The sequence below is a fragment of the Microtus oregoni genome, unplaced genomic scaffold (assembly GCF_018167655.1).
Source record: "Microtus oregoni isolate MIOR12 unplaced genomic scaffold, Mior012 000015F_ref0000493, whole genome shotgun sequence".
NCBI classification, from domain to species: domain Eukaryota; kingdom Metazoa; phylum Chordata; class Mammalia; order Rodentia; family Cricetidae; genus Microtus; species Microtus oregoni.
This window is the reverse complement of record NW_024543074.1, coordinates 7,002,175-7,020,138: the sequence shown is the minus strand read 5'-3', so window position 1 is coordinate 7,020,138 and position 17,964 is coordinate 7,002,175.

Below are 17,964 nucleotides of genomic sequence, written 5' to 3'. Positions count from 1 at the left end.
TGATTACAGAAACTACTTCCTGACCTGGATATTTTAAGTTCAGCATTCATGTCCAAAGGACTACTGCACTTTCTGTGCGTTACTTCTACGTAAGAATAGCTTTTGATAGAGTTTCTACACATCCTACCAGAATGTAACTCTGTACTGTTTCTTATTGCTATGTGTGGAACAACCCCTGTATCAGCATAATTCACGTCATTAGGGAAGTGGTTTATGTAGCGGTGCACTTCTATAAATCTAGTTCCACAGAGACAGAAGTACAAGGATCATGAGTTCCAGGCCCGCTATGCTTACATTGTGAATTCAAAGACAGCTTAATCTTAGCAAGATACTGTTTCCAAAAGAAATAAAGATATCCATATTTATATGCACCTGGATCTATTTCAAGATGCAACTATATTCTATTCATATGTTTATTTTTGTGCCAGTAAATATACTTTTTGTTATAATTAAATACTTACTATTCATGCTAAGCATGTTCATATTACTATTTCTTAGGCATATTTTAGTACCTGATCTAAAGCTATTCTTTAATAAACTCTAAAATGTGCTGAGAGTTTCACACATCATTTCCCTGAGATACCATTCTATTTTGATCTAATTCACATATCATATAATTTGCCCATTTAAGATGAACAAGTTGTGAGATTATTTTTGGCTTTTCACAGATGTGTCTAAGCACCAACATATCTAAGTTAATTTTAGGTTTTGTCAGCTTAAAGTGTATTCAGACCATCTAGCTACTGGTCTCCCAATACTGCCTCACACCAGTACACACATTCCTGCATTTGCTCATTCTGTGTATTTCAGAACAATAAAGACATGTCTTTGATGGTCTTTCGTAACCGGTTGCTTTCATACAGAAAACTGTTCTTAAGGGTGAGTTACAATGTCTGTCATTTACTCCTTCTTTCACTGACTGACGAACAACATTCCACTTTATGGAAATTTCACTTTTTTGTCCACTTATTATTTGTTGAACAGTTAAACTTGTATACAATTTGCTTCTGTAAGTTAAATGGTATGATATTTGGGTTCAGTGTATAGTTGAATTTGAAACTGGAATGATTTGGTCATATGGTAGCTCTAAAGAAACTTTCAGATTGTCTAAAACTCGTCATTTGGTAAAAAGCCAATAAACAATTCATATATACCTATCAACAACATACAATGATTATAACCTCATTTTCATTTAAGCATTTATTTTTCTTCCTTTTAAAAATTATTTGGTTTCAATTTTTCTTTATTTTTAAGAGTTTGATACAAAAATCAAATGAGATATGTTTATATCAACATCTACTCTTTTCTCCAATCTTCCCATATATTCCAAACACAACCATAAAATTATCAATGTTTTGATAGTTTACTAAGTTCAGTTAGTGCTACTCATATGTGTACTGCAATATACTACAGCATAAGAAACCTGCCAGAGGGACACATCCTCAAAAAAAATTGATTTTTTCCCTTTCTAGAAACTATTCACAGCCAAAAAGGATGGGGTCTGGTGATTGAGAGAGCTGGGGTGGGGGCAGACTAAGCTCTCTTAGTAGCTTGAAAGAAATCTCATCTTAGTTTTGATTCCCTAAAATGGGACAGAGCTAAACAGACAATCCTCAGAAAAACTACAGCCTTTTGCTAACTCAGTATACACCCCATAGCCCCTTTTGCTGTCTTTGCAGGTGCCCCCAGTCTCCTGATAACTAAAGAAAACTTTCCCTGCCCTGCTGCTAAAAGGTACTTAGTCATTAGGACCTTCTACCAATCAGCCCCCATAGTAATCTTGCCTTCACCAATCAGCCTCATATTAATTCCTCTTCTCTGGAATTCCTCTAACTCCAGTTAAAATGAGCTTGTGGCATTCTTTGGGGGTCGCCAAGTGCCACCCCAAAATGGAAATAAATCAAGTATTACTGTTATTGCTTATGTGGGTTGTTGGTCTGTTGATGTTGACAGATGTTTCTGTCCCACCAGGTCAGTTTTGCAGCATGTAGGGTCCTGAACTGATAACACAATTTATGTCTTTTGTCCACTTTTTTATTTTATATATTCCCTTTTCACACACAGTCTATATTTTTTTCCATATTGCTGAGCCTACCATCCTCAGTTCCTCATGGAAATTCACATGTTAATCTTACTAGAATTCTCTTGTTCACTGTCTATCATTTCTCTAGTAATACTGGAAAAAGATGCTCTTTGAGCACAGATTTAAGAATTGTTATTATGAGCCGGGCGATGGTGGTGCACGCCTTTAATCCCAGCACTTGGGAGGCAGAGGCAGGCAGATCTCTGTGAGTTCGAGACCAGCCTGGTCTACAAGAGCTAGTTCCAGGACAGGCTCCAAAACCACAGAGAAACCCTGTTTCAAACAACCAAAAAAAAAAAAAAAAAAAAAAAAAAAGAGTTGTTATTATGGTGACATGAGATAATTTCTTCACGTGTATCTGTTTGGGTTTGGTTAGTCTGAGATGTAGATCCATATTGTTTTTAAGTTTGGAGGGTCCTCAGTGATCAATGCTTTGCACTCACCTGCAGATTTCTCAGCGATGACGATGCTGTGGTTTTGTTGTCGCTGTTTTAGTTTTTCAGCCTCTTGCTTTTTTTTTTCTCCTTTTAGAACCTGAAGTCATGTTTTGACTTCTGCTTCTCTAAATAATATTATTCTTTACATTTTTTATTCTGAAATGTGTTCATGTTTCTTCATTATTATTTTCAAGTTTGATAATTATTTTTCTGTTATTTGAAGTACTGTGTATTCTTCTGGGGAAAATGTCATTTCTGGTATGGATTTCTTGAAGATGAGTTTAAAGGGTGGACAAACCCATAATATTGCTATGTATATTTAAGGCAAGTATATTCATATGCGTGTGTATGTATGCATATATTTATGTATTATATTTGTTCAACTCAGTGTGATATTGGGCTCCTTGTTTTCATCGTATGAAAAAATTCCAGACATACCAATTGTAACTCCTTTGGTGACACTGAATGTGGTTGTGCCAGCTGCTAATATCGTGTAGAAAAAAATAGCTCTGTTGTTTTCTTCATGCTTTCTTCATACAATTGTTGTGGGAACTTTCTATTCTTTGCTGGGATGATTTTTTTGGATTGTTATGTCAAAATTTATGCTATTGATATTTTAAGTACGTGTTTGCTACTTCCTTCAGATTTATAATTTCTAGCTTTAGCATGTAATTAATCTATAGTTATGTTTAGAGCATTACATATATGTGTATAATATTTATCTCATCCCTTACATACATGTATGTACGTATATAAATGTATGATATATATACATATACATATATATATATATATATATATATATGATAATAATCCCTACCCAAAACAAGCTAAAGGCACTCTAACCAGCTTTGTTTACCACAATCATTTAACTGTTTCCATGGGGAAATTCTCCAAACCTCCTTCTCAGATACTATAAAGTAATCCTCTGCCTTGCCAAATCTGGTACTAGTAGAAGACCCTCCTTTGTGAGGGATCCCTGCCCATCATCGTAATGAAGGAGTGCTGAAGTATCAGGAAAACCTTTCTGGTTTTCCTTAAGTTTGCTATCTTTAGATCTTACTTTCTATTTCCAATCATACTTAACATGATGGCTCATGCTTTAATCATATGATGCAATAAAGTTTTCCTAAAAATACAGAAGGATCAGGTGTAGAGAACTTGTCAATGTGTGAATATAAACAGATATTTATAAATATAAACATATATTTGAAGCATGATTTGTCAATAGAAGTACTAGAAACTCTGAGCACGTGTGCATGCGCGCACACACACAAACACACACACACATTTTATTCTTAGTTGGTGAAAGCCAGGTCACTCCAAGAGTTTCCCAAAGGCTCTATAAAAGGGCAAAATGACCCAAGTTTTGTGTCCTTGCCAAGAACGAGCTTTGCAAGGCCAGTCTAGAGCTGGGGGCATTGGCAGGACCTCAAAGAAGTTAAGGTTTCAGTTCCCGTGAACTTGACATTTTACTTAAAGAGAATGGAGAAGTCATTAGTCCCAAGACCAGAGTGTTCTCAGTTTGTAATAGTCTTGAAATTTGTTGTGTTCCCTTTGTGCAACATTGCTTGATTAGTCTCCCTATGACTTTGTCCCAGTGTCTTATAAGAGATGCTGTCAGCTCTGAAGATGTATTCGACCAGTAGGCTTAAATAAACAGACCAGCTCAAAACAACAGATATAATTTAATAATTGAAAAATGGGGAAACTCACACAACCGGAGTAAAAGTTCCAATGTCCAAATGGGTCAGGCGAACACTGCGCGCACAGAGTGAGCACACCTGGATCTCCAGGTTTTCTTCCCTGGGGACCAGGTTGGCTGAGCTACCCCATCACAGCTCTGTCCATTTTCCCCTGGAAATAGAATATAAGATATTGTACTTCTTAATAAGTTTACTTGACAGAAGATATAGCTTGTGCAAGATCTTCTGATCCCAAACTTTACTACCTTCTCTTTCTTCTATCCTTTCTATCTTCTGATAACCCGTTCCCTCTCTCAGGACCCTGCCACTGAGGAATGATCTGCTGTTGATATGGGTCATGTAATAAAATTCTTTATATAAACATATCTTATATAAATAATTCCTAAGTTACATAAGTCACTCAAGCAAATGAAACACACACAAGTATGTGGTTATGGGATTCCTAATATCTGATCACTCCGAGATACAGGTCTAACCACTTGAGCTTGCAGATTACATTTAACAGAAGCAGAACATCTTGAGGCTGTGCCTTCAACTTGTGTGATCAAATGCGATTTCTAGAAAGAGAATACTTTTATTGTAGTAAGTCCTGCCCAATATAGGACTGACTCACTGCTTAGTGTTCACAGAAAATAATTTTACACATCGGTCCTAAGAAGATATCTGTTTTGTGAGTATGCAACAAGAAAAGATAAATTGGAAGATACATAGTGATAGTCTGTATTTAGTCAGCCATTGTTATCATATGGTCCTGGTCTTTCTCTTCTCATCCTTTGCCGTGGACTAAGGTATATCAAGATATTGTGAGAAGTAACAATCCTTCTGCCTGAGTCCTGGAATCCTTTCTTCTGTAAGGAGTTTCTTTTAGCTTTCTGGATATGTTTACAAGGGTTGCTCCATGGCCTGATTTTCAATGAATCTCAAAGTAGCCATTGCATGTGTTCTCTTAACTTTTTTTGAAGATATTTTGCCATTAGCAGCAGCTCTGCATAATGATTCTGCAGTGCCCTGGGGTTTGTTTGTCATGTGGTTTCTTCCTCTACTTGCCCAGTGGCCTGACAGGACTATTTTAACAAATTGATTGTTCCTCAAAGTCTTGGATGGATCACCTTAATCATGCTCACAGTAACGAGAGGGTGTCTGTGTGTGTTAGAGGACTGGTTCAGCCGCCTTTCACTGACCTTATCAGAAGCAGTCTCTGTTGCTGTCCTACCTAGCCATAAGGCCCAGTAGAGGCCTGATGATCTTTCTTGTGATTTAGTACAGGATCACGAATTGCACATTTTTATACACGTGATCTTGATTACCTCCCAGAGGTAGTTTTTATCTAGTGAACTGACTCCAACTTTAAGAGGCTTTTTCTTAGTCAACTTGAAATACATAATTATTTGTTTCAAACAAAAATATATTCTTTGGGGAAGGTGGAAGACATCTTTGTACATGTTTATTCTTTGCTATCTTTTCTTATGTTCTGATAATATGAGCCTCTGGTCTAGAGCTCAACATGGAGACACAGGCCTATTTCTCTCAGAGTGATGGTTCTATCTCTTGAGCCTGGCACCCAGATCAGCACTTTAATTTGATTTTCTAGCTTTGTTCCTACTAATATGGTAATCTCTGCTCTGGGATTGAGCTGAAGTGAGGGTGTTCACAACATTAGTATTCTTGACCTTCTTTTACTGGTATCAGACGTCTGCCAGAGTGAAGGCTGCGTGGATAAAAGGATGTGTCAGGCTGTTATCCTTTTGCCACAACCCAGGAACCCAAGCTCTGAAGTTGGCAGGCTGGTCTATGCAGTGAGATCCATATCCCTTTCCTTGGATAGGGACTCTCTGCTATTTAGCCATCCCCCATCCCTAGTTTACAGCGTCTGACATAGTGGTAAATTTGAGGGGGATTAGAAAAGGTTAGATCAGGAGTTTAGGTCCCAGATGCATCTTACTGAAAATTAGTAAACTTTTGCCACAAATAAGCATTTTTTCAATTTTATGACAACCTGGGGAAATATCCCAAACCTTATTTCAACAATTATGGCTGCCTCTGAGGAAGGAGAACCATGAATTGCGCAACATTTTCCTATTATCTTCTCTGGCAGTAAACATGCTAAGGTGGTTATGCTCATTCAATATTATAATTTATTATTTAGGTAGATGTCCATGAATATCTTTGCATTGGACAATTTTGTATCTTTGCATTGGATAATAATTAAGTAGACTCAAACTAGAAATGTTTGGAAAGACAAAATCTCAGTTGAGAAAATGCCTCAACAGGCTTGTGGACAAGTCTGTTGGGCATTTTTATCATTGATTGCTGTGTAATGTCCTGCCTCTTTGTGGGTGACGTTAACACTGGGAAGGCGATCCTATGCTGTATAAGCCAGCAGACTGAGAAAGCCAGTAGTCAGTGTTCTATGATGCCTCTGCTTCAATTCCTGCCTCTGACTCCTGCCTTGAGCTCTGGCTCTGACTACTTTCAGAAAGGAATGTGGTCTGCGAAGTCTAATTGAAATAAACCCCCTCCTTTCATAGTTGCTTTTGGTCATAGTGTCGACAGCAATAGAACCCCTAACTAATAATCTTATATTCAGGTATATTGTATGATCTGTAACTGATGTTTAGCTCTGTATTCTAAATATTTTTAGCCAAATCTACAATGTTACAACTTTCTCTCCCGCAATCCCCACTTCATCCTCTGCTAATGTTCTTCCAGATTTGAATTCTTTTCGGCCCAAGTCTCATCTCTGTTACTGGCTTGTAACAGAAAAGATTACGGAAAACTACAAGTGATAAAAATAACAGAACATTACTTTTATTGTGACTTAAGTGAAAAGAAATACGTTTTATAGCAAGAAATGTCATCATCTCCTTGAGGCTGGTACAGATGTTTTTAAAACAAACAGTTCCTAAACTGGGCAGTGGTGGTGCATGCCTTAGATCACAGTCCTTGGGAGGCAACAGCAGATGGATCTATGTGAGTTTGAGGCCAGCCTGGTCTACAGAGTGAGTTCCAGAATAGGCTGCAAAGCTACGGAGAAACCCTATCTCTAAAAAAACAAAACAAAACAAAAAACAAAAAAAGAAAAAGAAGAAACAACAACAACAAAAACCCCAACACTACCATCACCAACAACAAAAACAGCTCCTGAATTTTTCGATCCTCATTTGAAGCTTCTGTCTTTAAAGATGGTCTTTCATTTTTACAACCTGCATTTCTTTCAATACATCAGAAAGGAACTATTAAAGGTCAAAATAAGATATGTCAGTCTACCCCCTTTTAATAGCTTTTATCCAATAGTCCTAGTCACTCAATGACACTTGGACTTAAGTGGTTTTAAATGGGTGTCATGGATGTCTTCAAGAAAGAGCTGGGAAGAGTCTGTACAGGAACAATCAGAGCACAGCGAGATTTCTTTCGCATCCTTTTAGGTTTATTTGTTTCTGTATATTTCAAAATGCATTTGCTTATGGTATATGCATATTATGTATGTGTGTGTTTGTGTGTGTTGGTGTGTGTGCATGTCCATTCATATGAGTGCATGTATACACATGCAATGGCATAGATAGAAAACCAGAGTACAACCTCAGGCATTAGTCCTCAGCTTCTACCTTGTTTTATGACAGTATGTGTCGAGGTCCGATGCCCCAACATAAAACTACTTTTCCCTAACTGGACCAATGGGAGGCATGGAACAAAATGAGACACAGACCACACAGCAATATCAGAAGGGACTCTCGGGCTTCATTCATTCCTGAAGATCACCCGCGGTTATTATTCTAACACCTTTTATTCCCCCCCAAACCAAGGTGGGAGCTCATTAATAGTCTCTTGTACCACCACACCTGCAACTCAGTCACCAGCTTGGAATCCACACCTCTCCCCAGGTGATCTACATAATCACAAAAGAGAAGCAGCAGTCCATCCTGAGCCTTTTGTTAGGTAGCCACAGCTGATCTGGCAGGTTAGCAGCTACCTCGGAAACTAAACATGGCCAGAGACCTTGGCTCTAAATATCTTGTATGAAATATGGGCCTACGAGGATGTTGTTGTTTGTTCTTGTGTACATCAAGGAACCTGGCTCATGAGCTTCCTGGGATTCTTCCTTCTCCAAGTCTCATCTCCAGGTTAGGGATCCATGAGGGAAATAGATGCCCCTTAACCATATCTGGCTTTATATTGGTTCAATGGATTTGAACCCGGGTTCTCACACTTGTAGCCAAGTGCTTTATCAAATGAATCCCCCCTCCAGAAGCCATAAACATTGTACTGATGGCCACATTGCCATATTTCGAGATGGAGGTGGAAGTTGAGAGCATGAGATTTCTGAATCACCACCACTCATCCAGTGTCTGTAATTCATCTGTGCTACTTTTACATGCACCATCATGCTGGAGGCTGGGATTAATGTAAATTACTTGCATTATCTAACCTCCTGCAGGAGCACAGCGCACTACATTTAGAGGCAAATTGGATGATTAGTTTACCCTTTTCTTTATAGCAGAGGAGACAGAGGACATAGGGATGAAATCAACCCCTTAAAGTCAGAATAAAGCCTGCATTTTTTTAAATTCTCTCTGTACCCAGTCTCTTATTTTTTTTTCTACACATTTAGCTAACCATTCATTGCTTTGAAAATTATACTACTGTTCTGCTTTAGAGCATTTAAATCTTACACATTCTTTCATGCTCATCCTCATTCAACAATATTATTGGCTTGGATATGAAGCATCCCCAATGTGTTACTGTTTTCAAGGAATCATCCTTTGCTTGAGGGATTCAAGAAGGTGTTGCCTGGTTAATAGAATTATATCACTGGGGGTGAGACTTTCAAAGTCATACCCAGTCCTGGATCTGGCCTCTTCTCATTATTTTCTGTCTCTCAGAATGTGAGCAGGTGATCTGTTTCACACAGGAGTTAACCCAGCAGAATCAAGCCACCATGAATTGCTACCATGAAAGCCAGAAATCTTTCTGAAACCAGGAGCTAAAATTCCATTTTCTCTTCTGTAGTTGCTTCTGTCAGATGTTCTATTCCTACTAACACCAATGTAATATCTATTTTATTAAATAGGTGCTCCGGTCATTTTCCAAAGAATCCAAAGCCCTAGGATAAATAATTCATGTTGAGCATCAAAATTATCATGTTGACACACCTGCCATTTCAACACAATTTGAATTTTATAGACTAGAATGTAAAAAAAAATAATTTGTTGATTTTTTGTGTCATTGAAACAAATTCTTACACATTCTTATATGTTTCAAATACTCTTGTTGTCAATGGCTCTTTACTATACAAATGTACCAATGTCAAAAATAGGAACAATGCAATAATAATGATAACTGTTTCTGCAACATGGTGACATTGTAATAATTTCCTAACTAAAATTTAATAACCAATTCCCATGAGGAGCTAAAAATATTCATAAAGAACCTGATAAATATTTCAGAGTCTTCCTAAAAGTGATTTCTGCTGTTAAAACTATGTTTCTCCTGAGAATCAAGACCACTACCAAAATGGCATGTGTATATAGTAAATTCAAATGAAAAATGCATCAGTTATTAGAAACGTAATTACACGAATTAAAATAGAAATTAAAAAAATATAATTTTTTGTGTCTGAGGGTCAATACAAGCTTGTATCATTGTTTTGACATAAGAAAGTAAAATGGTATTCTAGGATGACTAAGGAAAAGTAATTAACTCTAATTTATCTTAAAATAAATATTCATTAGTTTAGTTATGTAGCATGTGGAAAATAGCTGTAAGCAAATTTCTTTGAAGTATGAAAAATTATATCATTTAAAAATTTAAATCCATTCATATTTATATTCAAATCTGTAAGAGAAGACAATTACACATTTTCTCCCCTGTTTCACTTGATAAAAATGTTAATAATATACTGCAGATGTTAGACATCTGTGCTGAAATGATATTAGGTTGGGAGAATAAGGCTCATAGGTATTAATATTTATGTAGAGGAAATTCCTCAACTCAAGGCATGCTCTTCAAACGCCATTCCTCTCAACCCAATGTGAAAAAGACCAGACAAGATTTACCTCATTGCCGCAGAACTGGGTAATTTGGCTTCTTCATTCATTGTAGAAATTCTGGGATTCGTATTATGATTCTGGGATGCTATTTTAAGCAATATTTTACTTTACATATTAATTCTAAAAAACTAAAAGCTATATAATTTAAATCAGCTAATACATGGACTTTAATATGAATGTACAGTGCATATGTGCACTCCTTTGATGTATCTAGAGTCTTGTAAATTCCCGATGCACCTTTCCCATGTTTGCAATCTTTATTTTGTATTCCTCAGAACTCGGCTACATTATACCCAATCTCAGATATTTCCTTAACACCCAAAAAATGAGCCTTGGAGTTCCTCTTTCTGGAGTCCTCAGTCTTGATGTTCTGTTATTTTTTAGTAGTGGTTTGTGTAGTTTTAGAATCTATCTCTCTGACCTTCCAACTATAATTTAAGATTAATTTTTTAAGAGTAGGAACTTTTTGTCTTAATTGTATTCTTTTTATTTCCATAGAAAAGCAATTTCAGAAATGTGTACTGACACAGTATATCAACAAGACTTGATAGGAGAAAGAATACCAGAGAATTCTAGAAAAAATAATAATCACAATAATTTGAAGATCAACTATCAACCATTAGTACTGAGAGCTTCTGTAACAACAGAATGGATTCCAAACACCGGACTTTCATAAGTCTAAAATTCAGGCTCCTTTCCAATGTCACACACACCGCGAGACTGAAAAATCCCAGCAACTTATAATACAAACACTCTTTAGTACTCATTCTCTTTTCAAATAACTAATTTATTGCTAATCTTAATGTGTATGCCTGTGTAAGTTTGCAAAAATTTACATTAATTTATTTGTTTATATGTTTCTTTCATAGTGGGTTGTGGTATAGCCTGTGTGTGGAATTCAAAGGATGACTTTTGAGACTCAGTTTTCTCGTTCTACAATGTGAGTTCCAAGGGTTGAACTTATTCTATTAGACTTATAGGCAGACTCCTTCACCCACTGAATAATCTCACTGGCCATTGATTCTTTTCTTGACACTAAACACTGTTGCACTTCTTGCCATAGAAATAGCAGATCTACTCTCATTGACCCACAATGAGAGTACAAAGATTTAGAATCTTGTTGAACTTATTATTTTACTTTGTTGGTAATAATTACTGAGAAAGGGGCTGGAGAGATGGCTCAGTGGTTAAGAGCATTGTCCTCTCTTCCAAAGGTTCTGAGTTCAATTCCCAGCAACCACATGTGGCTCACAACCATCTGTAATGAGGTCTGGGTGCCCTCTTCTGGCCTGCAGACATACACACAGACAGAATATTGTATACATAGTAAATAAATAAATATTAAAAAAAATAATTACTGAGAAACTAACACACCAAAGAGAGATGAACATATTTATGGTAGCTAGAGTGCATCTGAACCATAGACTACATTGCTGAACACTATCATTCCTGAGGTTTTATAAATAAATGCTAATACTGATTAAAGAAGGTAAAAATTTAAAATTCACAAGATAGAATATTAAATTTTTATCTATCTTTGTCAGTGCATCGTGTATCTACAGTGACTGCAAGGACAGAGAGGTAGTTGAGTTACAAACTGTTATGAGCCACTCTTTGAGTGTTAGGAATCATTCTCTTTCACTTTAGAAGAGCAACCAGTTCCATTAAGCAATGAGCCATTTTTTTTATTTATTCGGGCATACAAGATTCTGATAACATCTTAAGTCTTTACTCCAAAATGTAAAATATCTACTTTGCCAAATGTAAAAGCTTTGTCCATTAACCTAGTAAAGAAAATATTTCAGAAATGGAATTTATGTGAAAAGAAAGAAGAGAATGAAAGAAAGGAAGAAAAATAAAGAACACGGAAGGAAGGAAAGGAAACAAGGGAAAGGCACGATAAGAGGAAGGGAATGATAAAGTGCAAGAGCAAGGTAGTACAAATCAAAAAAGGAATGGGGGGAGGGAGGGAAGGAAGATCATACTAAATTGTTTACTAAAGGGAAAAGTAAAATTAATGTATCAACAATGAGTTAACTTGAGGGCTTAGTTATTTAAGCTTTCTTGATTTTACAAACATAAACATTGCTTGTTTATGTTTGTAATGTCTAAAACTTCTATTATTCTATTATTCTACAGATCACTAATCAGGTGTCCTGTTAAGAAGATTAGGTTTGTAATTTGTATATCTGTTATTACAATGAAGAATAGAGATACCAAAATAATAATTATAATAATATTTCCTATTTTCCTTACTCAATAATCTTATAGGAAAGTTCAAGAGGAAGGAATGGAGGGAGAAAGATAGTATTAATATTAATGACCAACTGAAATATTCTTGCAAAACTGAGTTACTGATATATGTCACCTTATTTGCTTCTGAATCTGCATTACAGGAATACTCTGTGTAGATGTCTTTAATGTGTTCTTTTGTGGTAGTGACTGTTGACTGGAAAGATTAGACTATAGTAAATGTACTCAAGATGATATGTACATTTGTTCTCTACCTCCTTTGATGGGCTTAGAAACCTTGGACCTTGCTTTTCTTCACTCAGAGGCTAAGATCCTTAAGGCTTTGCACCTCCTCTTTCTACATTAGAGTTGGGCATTCTTATAATAACCTTGAGTTGAAAAACTAAACAAACAAAAACAGAAGCAACTTACCCCCTTAAGCATATTTTTACTTCTACCACATTCCATATTCCGAGCAAGTCACAAGGCTAGCCCAGATGAAGAGTGGAATAAAATGATTTCCCTGCTTGGAAGAAATAACAGTCTGTATTTTCAGGGATGCAAGGAATCATTAGTCTCTACCAACAAACCACCAGCTAAGGAAAGAGAAGGAAAGAGGAGCACAGGGGAAAACAACAGAACACAAACGCTTGCAAAGGGCTGATTTTCTCTAGTGTTTCCAGGTTTGTGTCCTCGCTGTCTTCTAAGCAGTTCAACCTGGGAATCAAAGTACTCACTGTCTTTCCTGTCTTACAAATCTTCACTCCCTTCCATACTTCCTGCACAGTGCTCTTCATATCTTCCCCACTCTAACATGGCTCCAGTGTTGTCTTTTTTATCTGGATGCCTGAGTTGTCCCTTTTGTCTCCTTCACGATATCTTTCCGACAGCTTTATAGTCATATGTTTAAACAAAACTTCATGTTATTACCCTCTTCTGATGCTCTGAATATCTCAATGCTGCCTGAACCATGAAATCTAAATTCTTATCATTTTATAACAGGTATCCTATGAAAGCTAAATTTCTTCTCATTTCACATCAGGTACCCTATCATCTGCCTCTTGTCAGCTACACTCTAGCTATTTCCTTGCAACTATACAACATATTCATAGCTTCCCAAATGCACCTTAGTCACTTTTATCTGAACAGTTTTACATGTTTCTATCTCTCTAAAATGTTGCTTAATTCTTTGGTATTCAGCCAAGGATTTTATATTCTCCAGATCTCTTTCTCACATTCCTAAGCAGGAATGCTAAGCGTCAAGAATGAAATTTTCCTCTACCAAATAATTTTAATGATTATCCTTATAGCTTATATACACCTAATTTTAGTTCATATTCAGCAAGTGTATTGCTAAAATAATACAATACTATCTGACATGAAAGACTTCATAACATTTTTAAGTATGCATAAAATACACCATGAAGAGGAAGCTATGATCTAGGACTAAGTTGGTCCATAACTAAGCTGGGCAGAAACCATAATAGTATAGCCTACATTAATTGAATCTCTAGAGCTTTTATGATATAGGTCATAAAATATTGATGTATTTGAGTGCTTTATATCACTCATTCAGACTATTCTAGTTGTAAAAAATATCAAGACAACAGCAGATATGATTACTGAAAAAAACTAATTTTATGTCAAGTGTGCAGTCTAATGGTTGTTGAGATCCCACACCCTAGTGACAAATCTGTAAAACCCATTATGCCTATAAGCTGTGATTGAGAGTAAAGACAAGATTTCTATCACATGTAATATCTATTTCAATTACATGTATCCTAAAAGAGATTATTTTAGCTAAGCAACAACCAAACGTTAGATTATAAAAATGAGTGTAATAAAAACAAGGCATTTTCCTATACCAAAGTATATAAGCTACAGCACATCTTAAACCACCATTGACAAAACTCAGCATGGGAATTTACAAAGAGGTTCATATGACCAAACAAGATACATACACAAAGGCAGTGTTGGGATTATTTTATCCAGACATTGAGGCAGCACTGTTTAAAATTAAGATGAAGTTCTTAGAGTCTAGGAATGTTTTTGATACAAGGAGATTTGATCAACTGAAGGTACTGAAAATTTGAATATTTAACAATTATCAAATTCTAGTAACTATTCTACCATGATAACTCTGGTTCTAATTTTGAATAAATATATCATATATATATATGATATATTTAAACATATGCACATTTAAATATACATATTCATAAAGAAGGTGTTATTTATATGAGAGGAATAAAATATTATTTCTTGAGTGATTAACATTTGCCAGGGCTATGCTTGGCATTGCTGCATACACTATTTTAGAGATCTTGCAACCATTCTGTACAATTATTAATACTGTCTTCAGTTTACAGATTAAGAGATAAACAACAAATGTTAAAATAAAACTCCTGAGCAAAGTTTCATGTTAGTAAGGCACAGATAGGGGTTAGGCTTAATGTCACCTCTTTCTGGTTCTGCTGCTTGAGCCTTTATAGAAGCCATCTGAAGGTTTAGACTTCATCTATAATTTCTGTAGAGCAGTGACCCAGAACTTGAAGTTCATAAGGTGACAATTGTAAAGTCATTTCTTTTTTATTTTTTTAAATTTAAATATAAGTATGTTATTTCCATCCTTGTCCTTTTTTTCCCTCCAACCCTTCCCATGTCCTCACCTCCAATTCATAGCCTTGTTTTATTTCACTGTTATATGAGTTTAGGAAACATTGGGGGGAAAGGTGCAAAAATGTAAGACCCAGAGGACAAAAAATCTGCTGTGAGATTGTGGCTTTTGGGAATGTCAGGAAATCTTCATTTCAACAACATGGCTGCATAAACAAGACCAGAACAAGTACAGCAATAGAAATACAAGTATAAAAAGGGTGAAGTCTCATGGTGTCCCATATCTAAATGAAGAACTGTAAGTAATGAAGGAATGCTGACAGTGGAAGAAAAATCCTTCCCAAGGGTGAGTCCCCAATTGGTTATCCAATACAAATTGGTCAGCCCTGAAATCATATACATGCTGGTAACACTAAATGTATCAAGCAAGTCATATTTATATATTTGTATATGAGCAATAGTAGTTGAAGAAACTTGTTTTCTGAACCATGGCAAGAAACTGAGGAGAATTAATCAATTAATTAATTGGTATAGTCGAGTAGTTAACAGGCTTGCCTAATATTCAAAGTGTTATAGTTCAGCCCCTAGAACTGCACAAACAAAGCAGGGTGGAATGTGCCTTTAGTTCCAACACTCAGGAAGTGGAGGCATAAGAATCAAAAGTTCTAGAATTTAGGTTGTCCTGGGCTCCAGAGCAAAACTGATGCCAGTCCACAATGCATGAAACAATGTGGCAAAAAATTAAACAAATAAAAAAAATTCAACCCCCCCAAATCAAACAACCACAAAAGCAACACATTTTGGATACATTACACAGAGAAATTTGACTGGACCTGCAGAAGTTTCCTCACTTAGGGCCAGTGTTCATAGTGTCAGAAAACATTAAGTTGGCAGTTGGAAAAATAAGGCCATTAGCAATCTCTGTCTTCATGCTACAATACCAACATGCCAAAAAGATCTACCCAGGAGTACAATAATGGCACAGAGATTCCTGCCTAACTACTGCCTAATTGAGAGTGAGACCTGTTACAAAGGAGAGGACTCATGCTTGCTACTTTAAACCAGTTTATATATTCTCCAGTTTATATAAAATCATGTTTCTACCAAGATGTATAAGAATGTACCAGATGTAACAAAATGTCTGTTACTAGTGAATAATATTAGCTAAAATCATAGAGCAAGTCTACTTTTGAAAAGAAGAAACAATGGATAAGTAAGAAAAAATGTTAACTACAGACTGTTGTCAAAGACAAAAACTAGGTTCAAAATAATATCCTTATGTGAAATAAACACTTGTGAAATATATATGTATGTGTTGCACTGAAGATAATTCACAATAAAGAGTCCAGCCTTTGCTTCCGGTTATAACACTATACTAGTTGTATTTTGCTTTTAAATTTTTCCTAAAGTTTATAAGTATAAAAAGATTAACACTCCAACTGAAAAACAGAGAAAGAAAATGAAATTCTGGTTTACAAAAGAATAAATTTAAATAACTGTAGTAATAGGGGGCGCGGCGAGGCTGCGTCCCCCACACCCCAGCCACCTGCCCAGCTAGCTTATGCCCAAAATAATTACACGGACACTGTATTCTTTTAAACACTGCTTGGCCCTTTATCTTCTAGGCTAATTCTCACATATTAATTTAGCCCATTTCTAATCATCTGTGTGTAGCACCCCAAGGTGCGCTTACCGGGGAGATTCTAGCCTAGTCCATCCTGGGTCAGAGCTTCATCCTGGGAGCGGGGCATGGCGTCTCTCTCTGAGGCGTCTGCTCCCGAGAGAGCTGTGGAGTCTCTGAGCTCACTTCCTCTTCCTCCCAGCGTTCTGTTCTGTTTACTCCTCCCACCTATCCTCTAACCAATAAAATGGGCCAGGGCAGTGCCTTTATTAGCCAATGACCTTCCTCCATCAAATAACTAATGAGGAGGAATAAATAACACTTTAGGAAATGTTCTATCTAATTCCTGATGGCTAAGTTGGCATCTAACACATCTTCCTATCACCACACAACATTTACTATTTGTAATTTAAATACCCATTGGGTTTCCTTTTTATTTTAAATTTTGTGAATATCCTGAAGTATATTTTTAAAGGACAAAAAAATGTCCATTATTCTCTGTTTCATTAAAGCTTGAGACTCTACATCATTACATAAACATGGTAGGTATTATAAATAACGGTTAATTCTGCTAATTAAAATAGCATTTGTTAAATAAGTGATTCCAAATTTGTGCGATGTTTTCTTATCATCCATTACTTAAGAAGATACTAAAATTATAATTGACTGAGAAGATGGTTCCAAGAATAAAGTGTTTGCCATACAAAGGTAAGAACCAGAATTCAGATCCGCAGAACCCAGTTATGCTCTGACTGGCATGGTGGCCTTGAACACTTTGAACTTGGGATTGTTGTGCCTCAGCCTCCTGAGTCTCTGAGATTATGGAATTACATAAATAGGTTCAACTTCCTGAAAATAAACAGACACAACTATACATGTGTTGTATAACGGCTAGCTTTGGACCCTGTGGGCACACACCATCATCTCGAACAATTTTCATTTCTTCTCCTGTAGTTATGTGGCATTATAAAATGTTGTTCATTATAATTACTCTTTGGAATAGTAATATATCACAATTTATTCTCATCACTTAACTATTTCTTTTAAGCAGTCTGTCTCTTTCCCATGCTTCTCTGTTGTCAGGGTTTCTGTCCTGCCCAGTTCCCGCAGTTGTTAAATCCCAAAGATTTCACACAGAGGTCTTACATTAATCACAAACGGATTGACCCATTCATTAACTCAGGCTTCTTATTACCTCTTATAACTTACATTAGCCCATTTA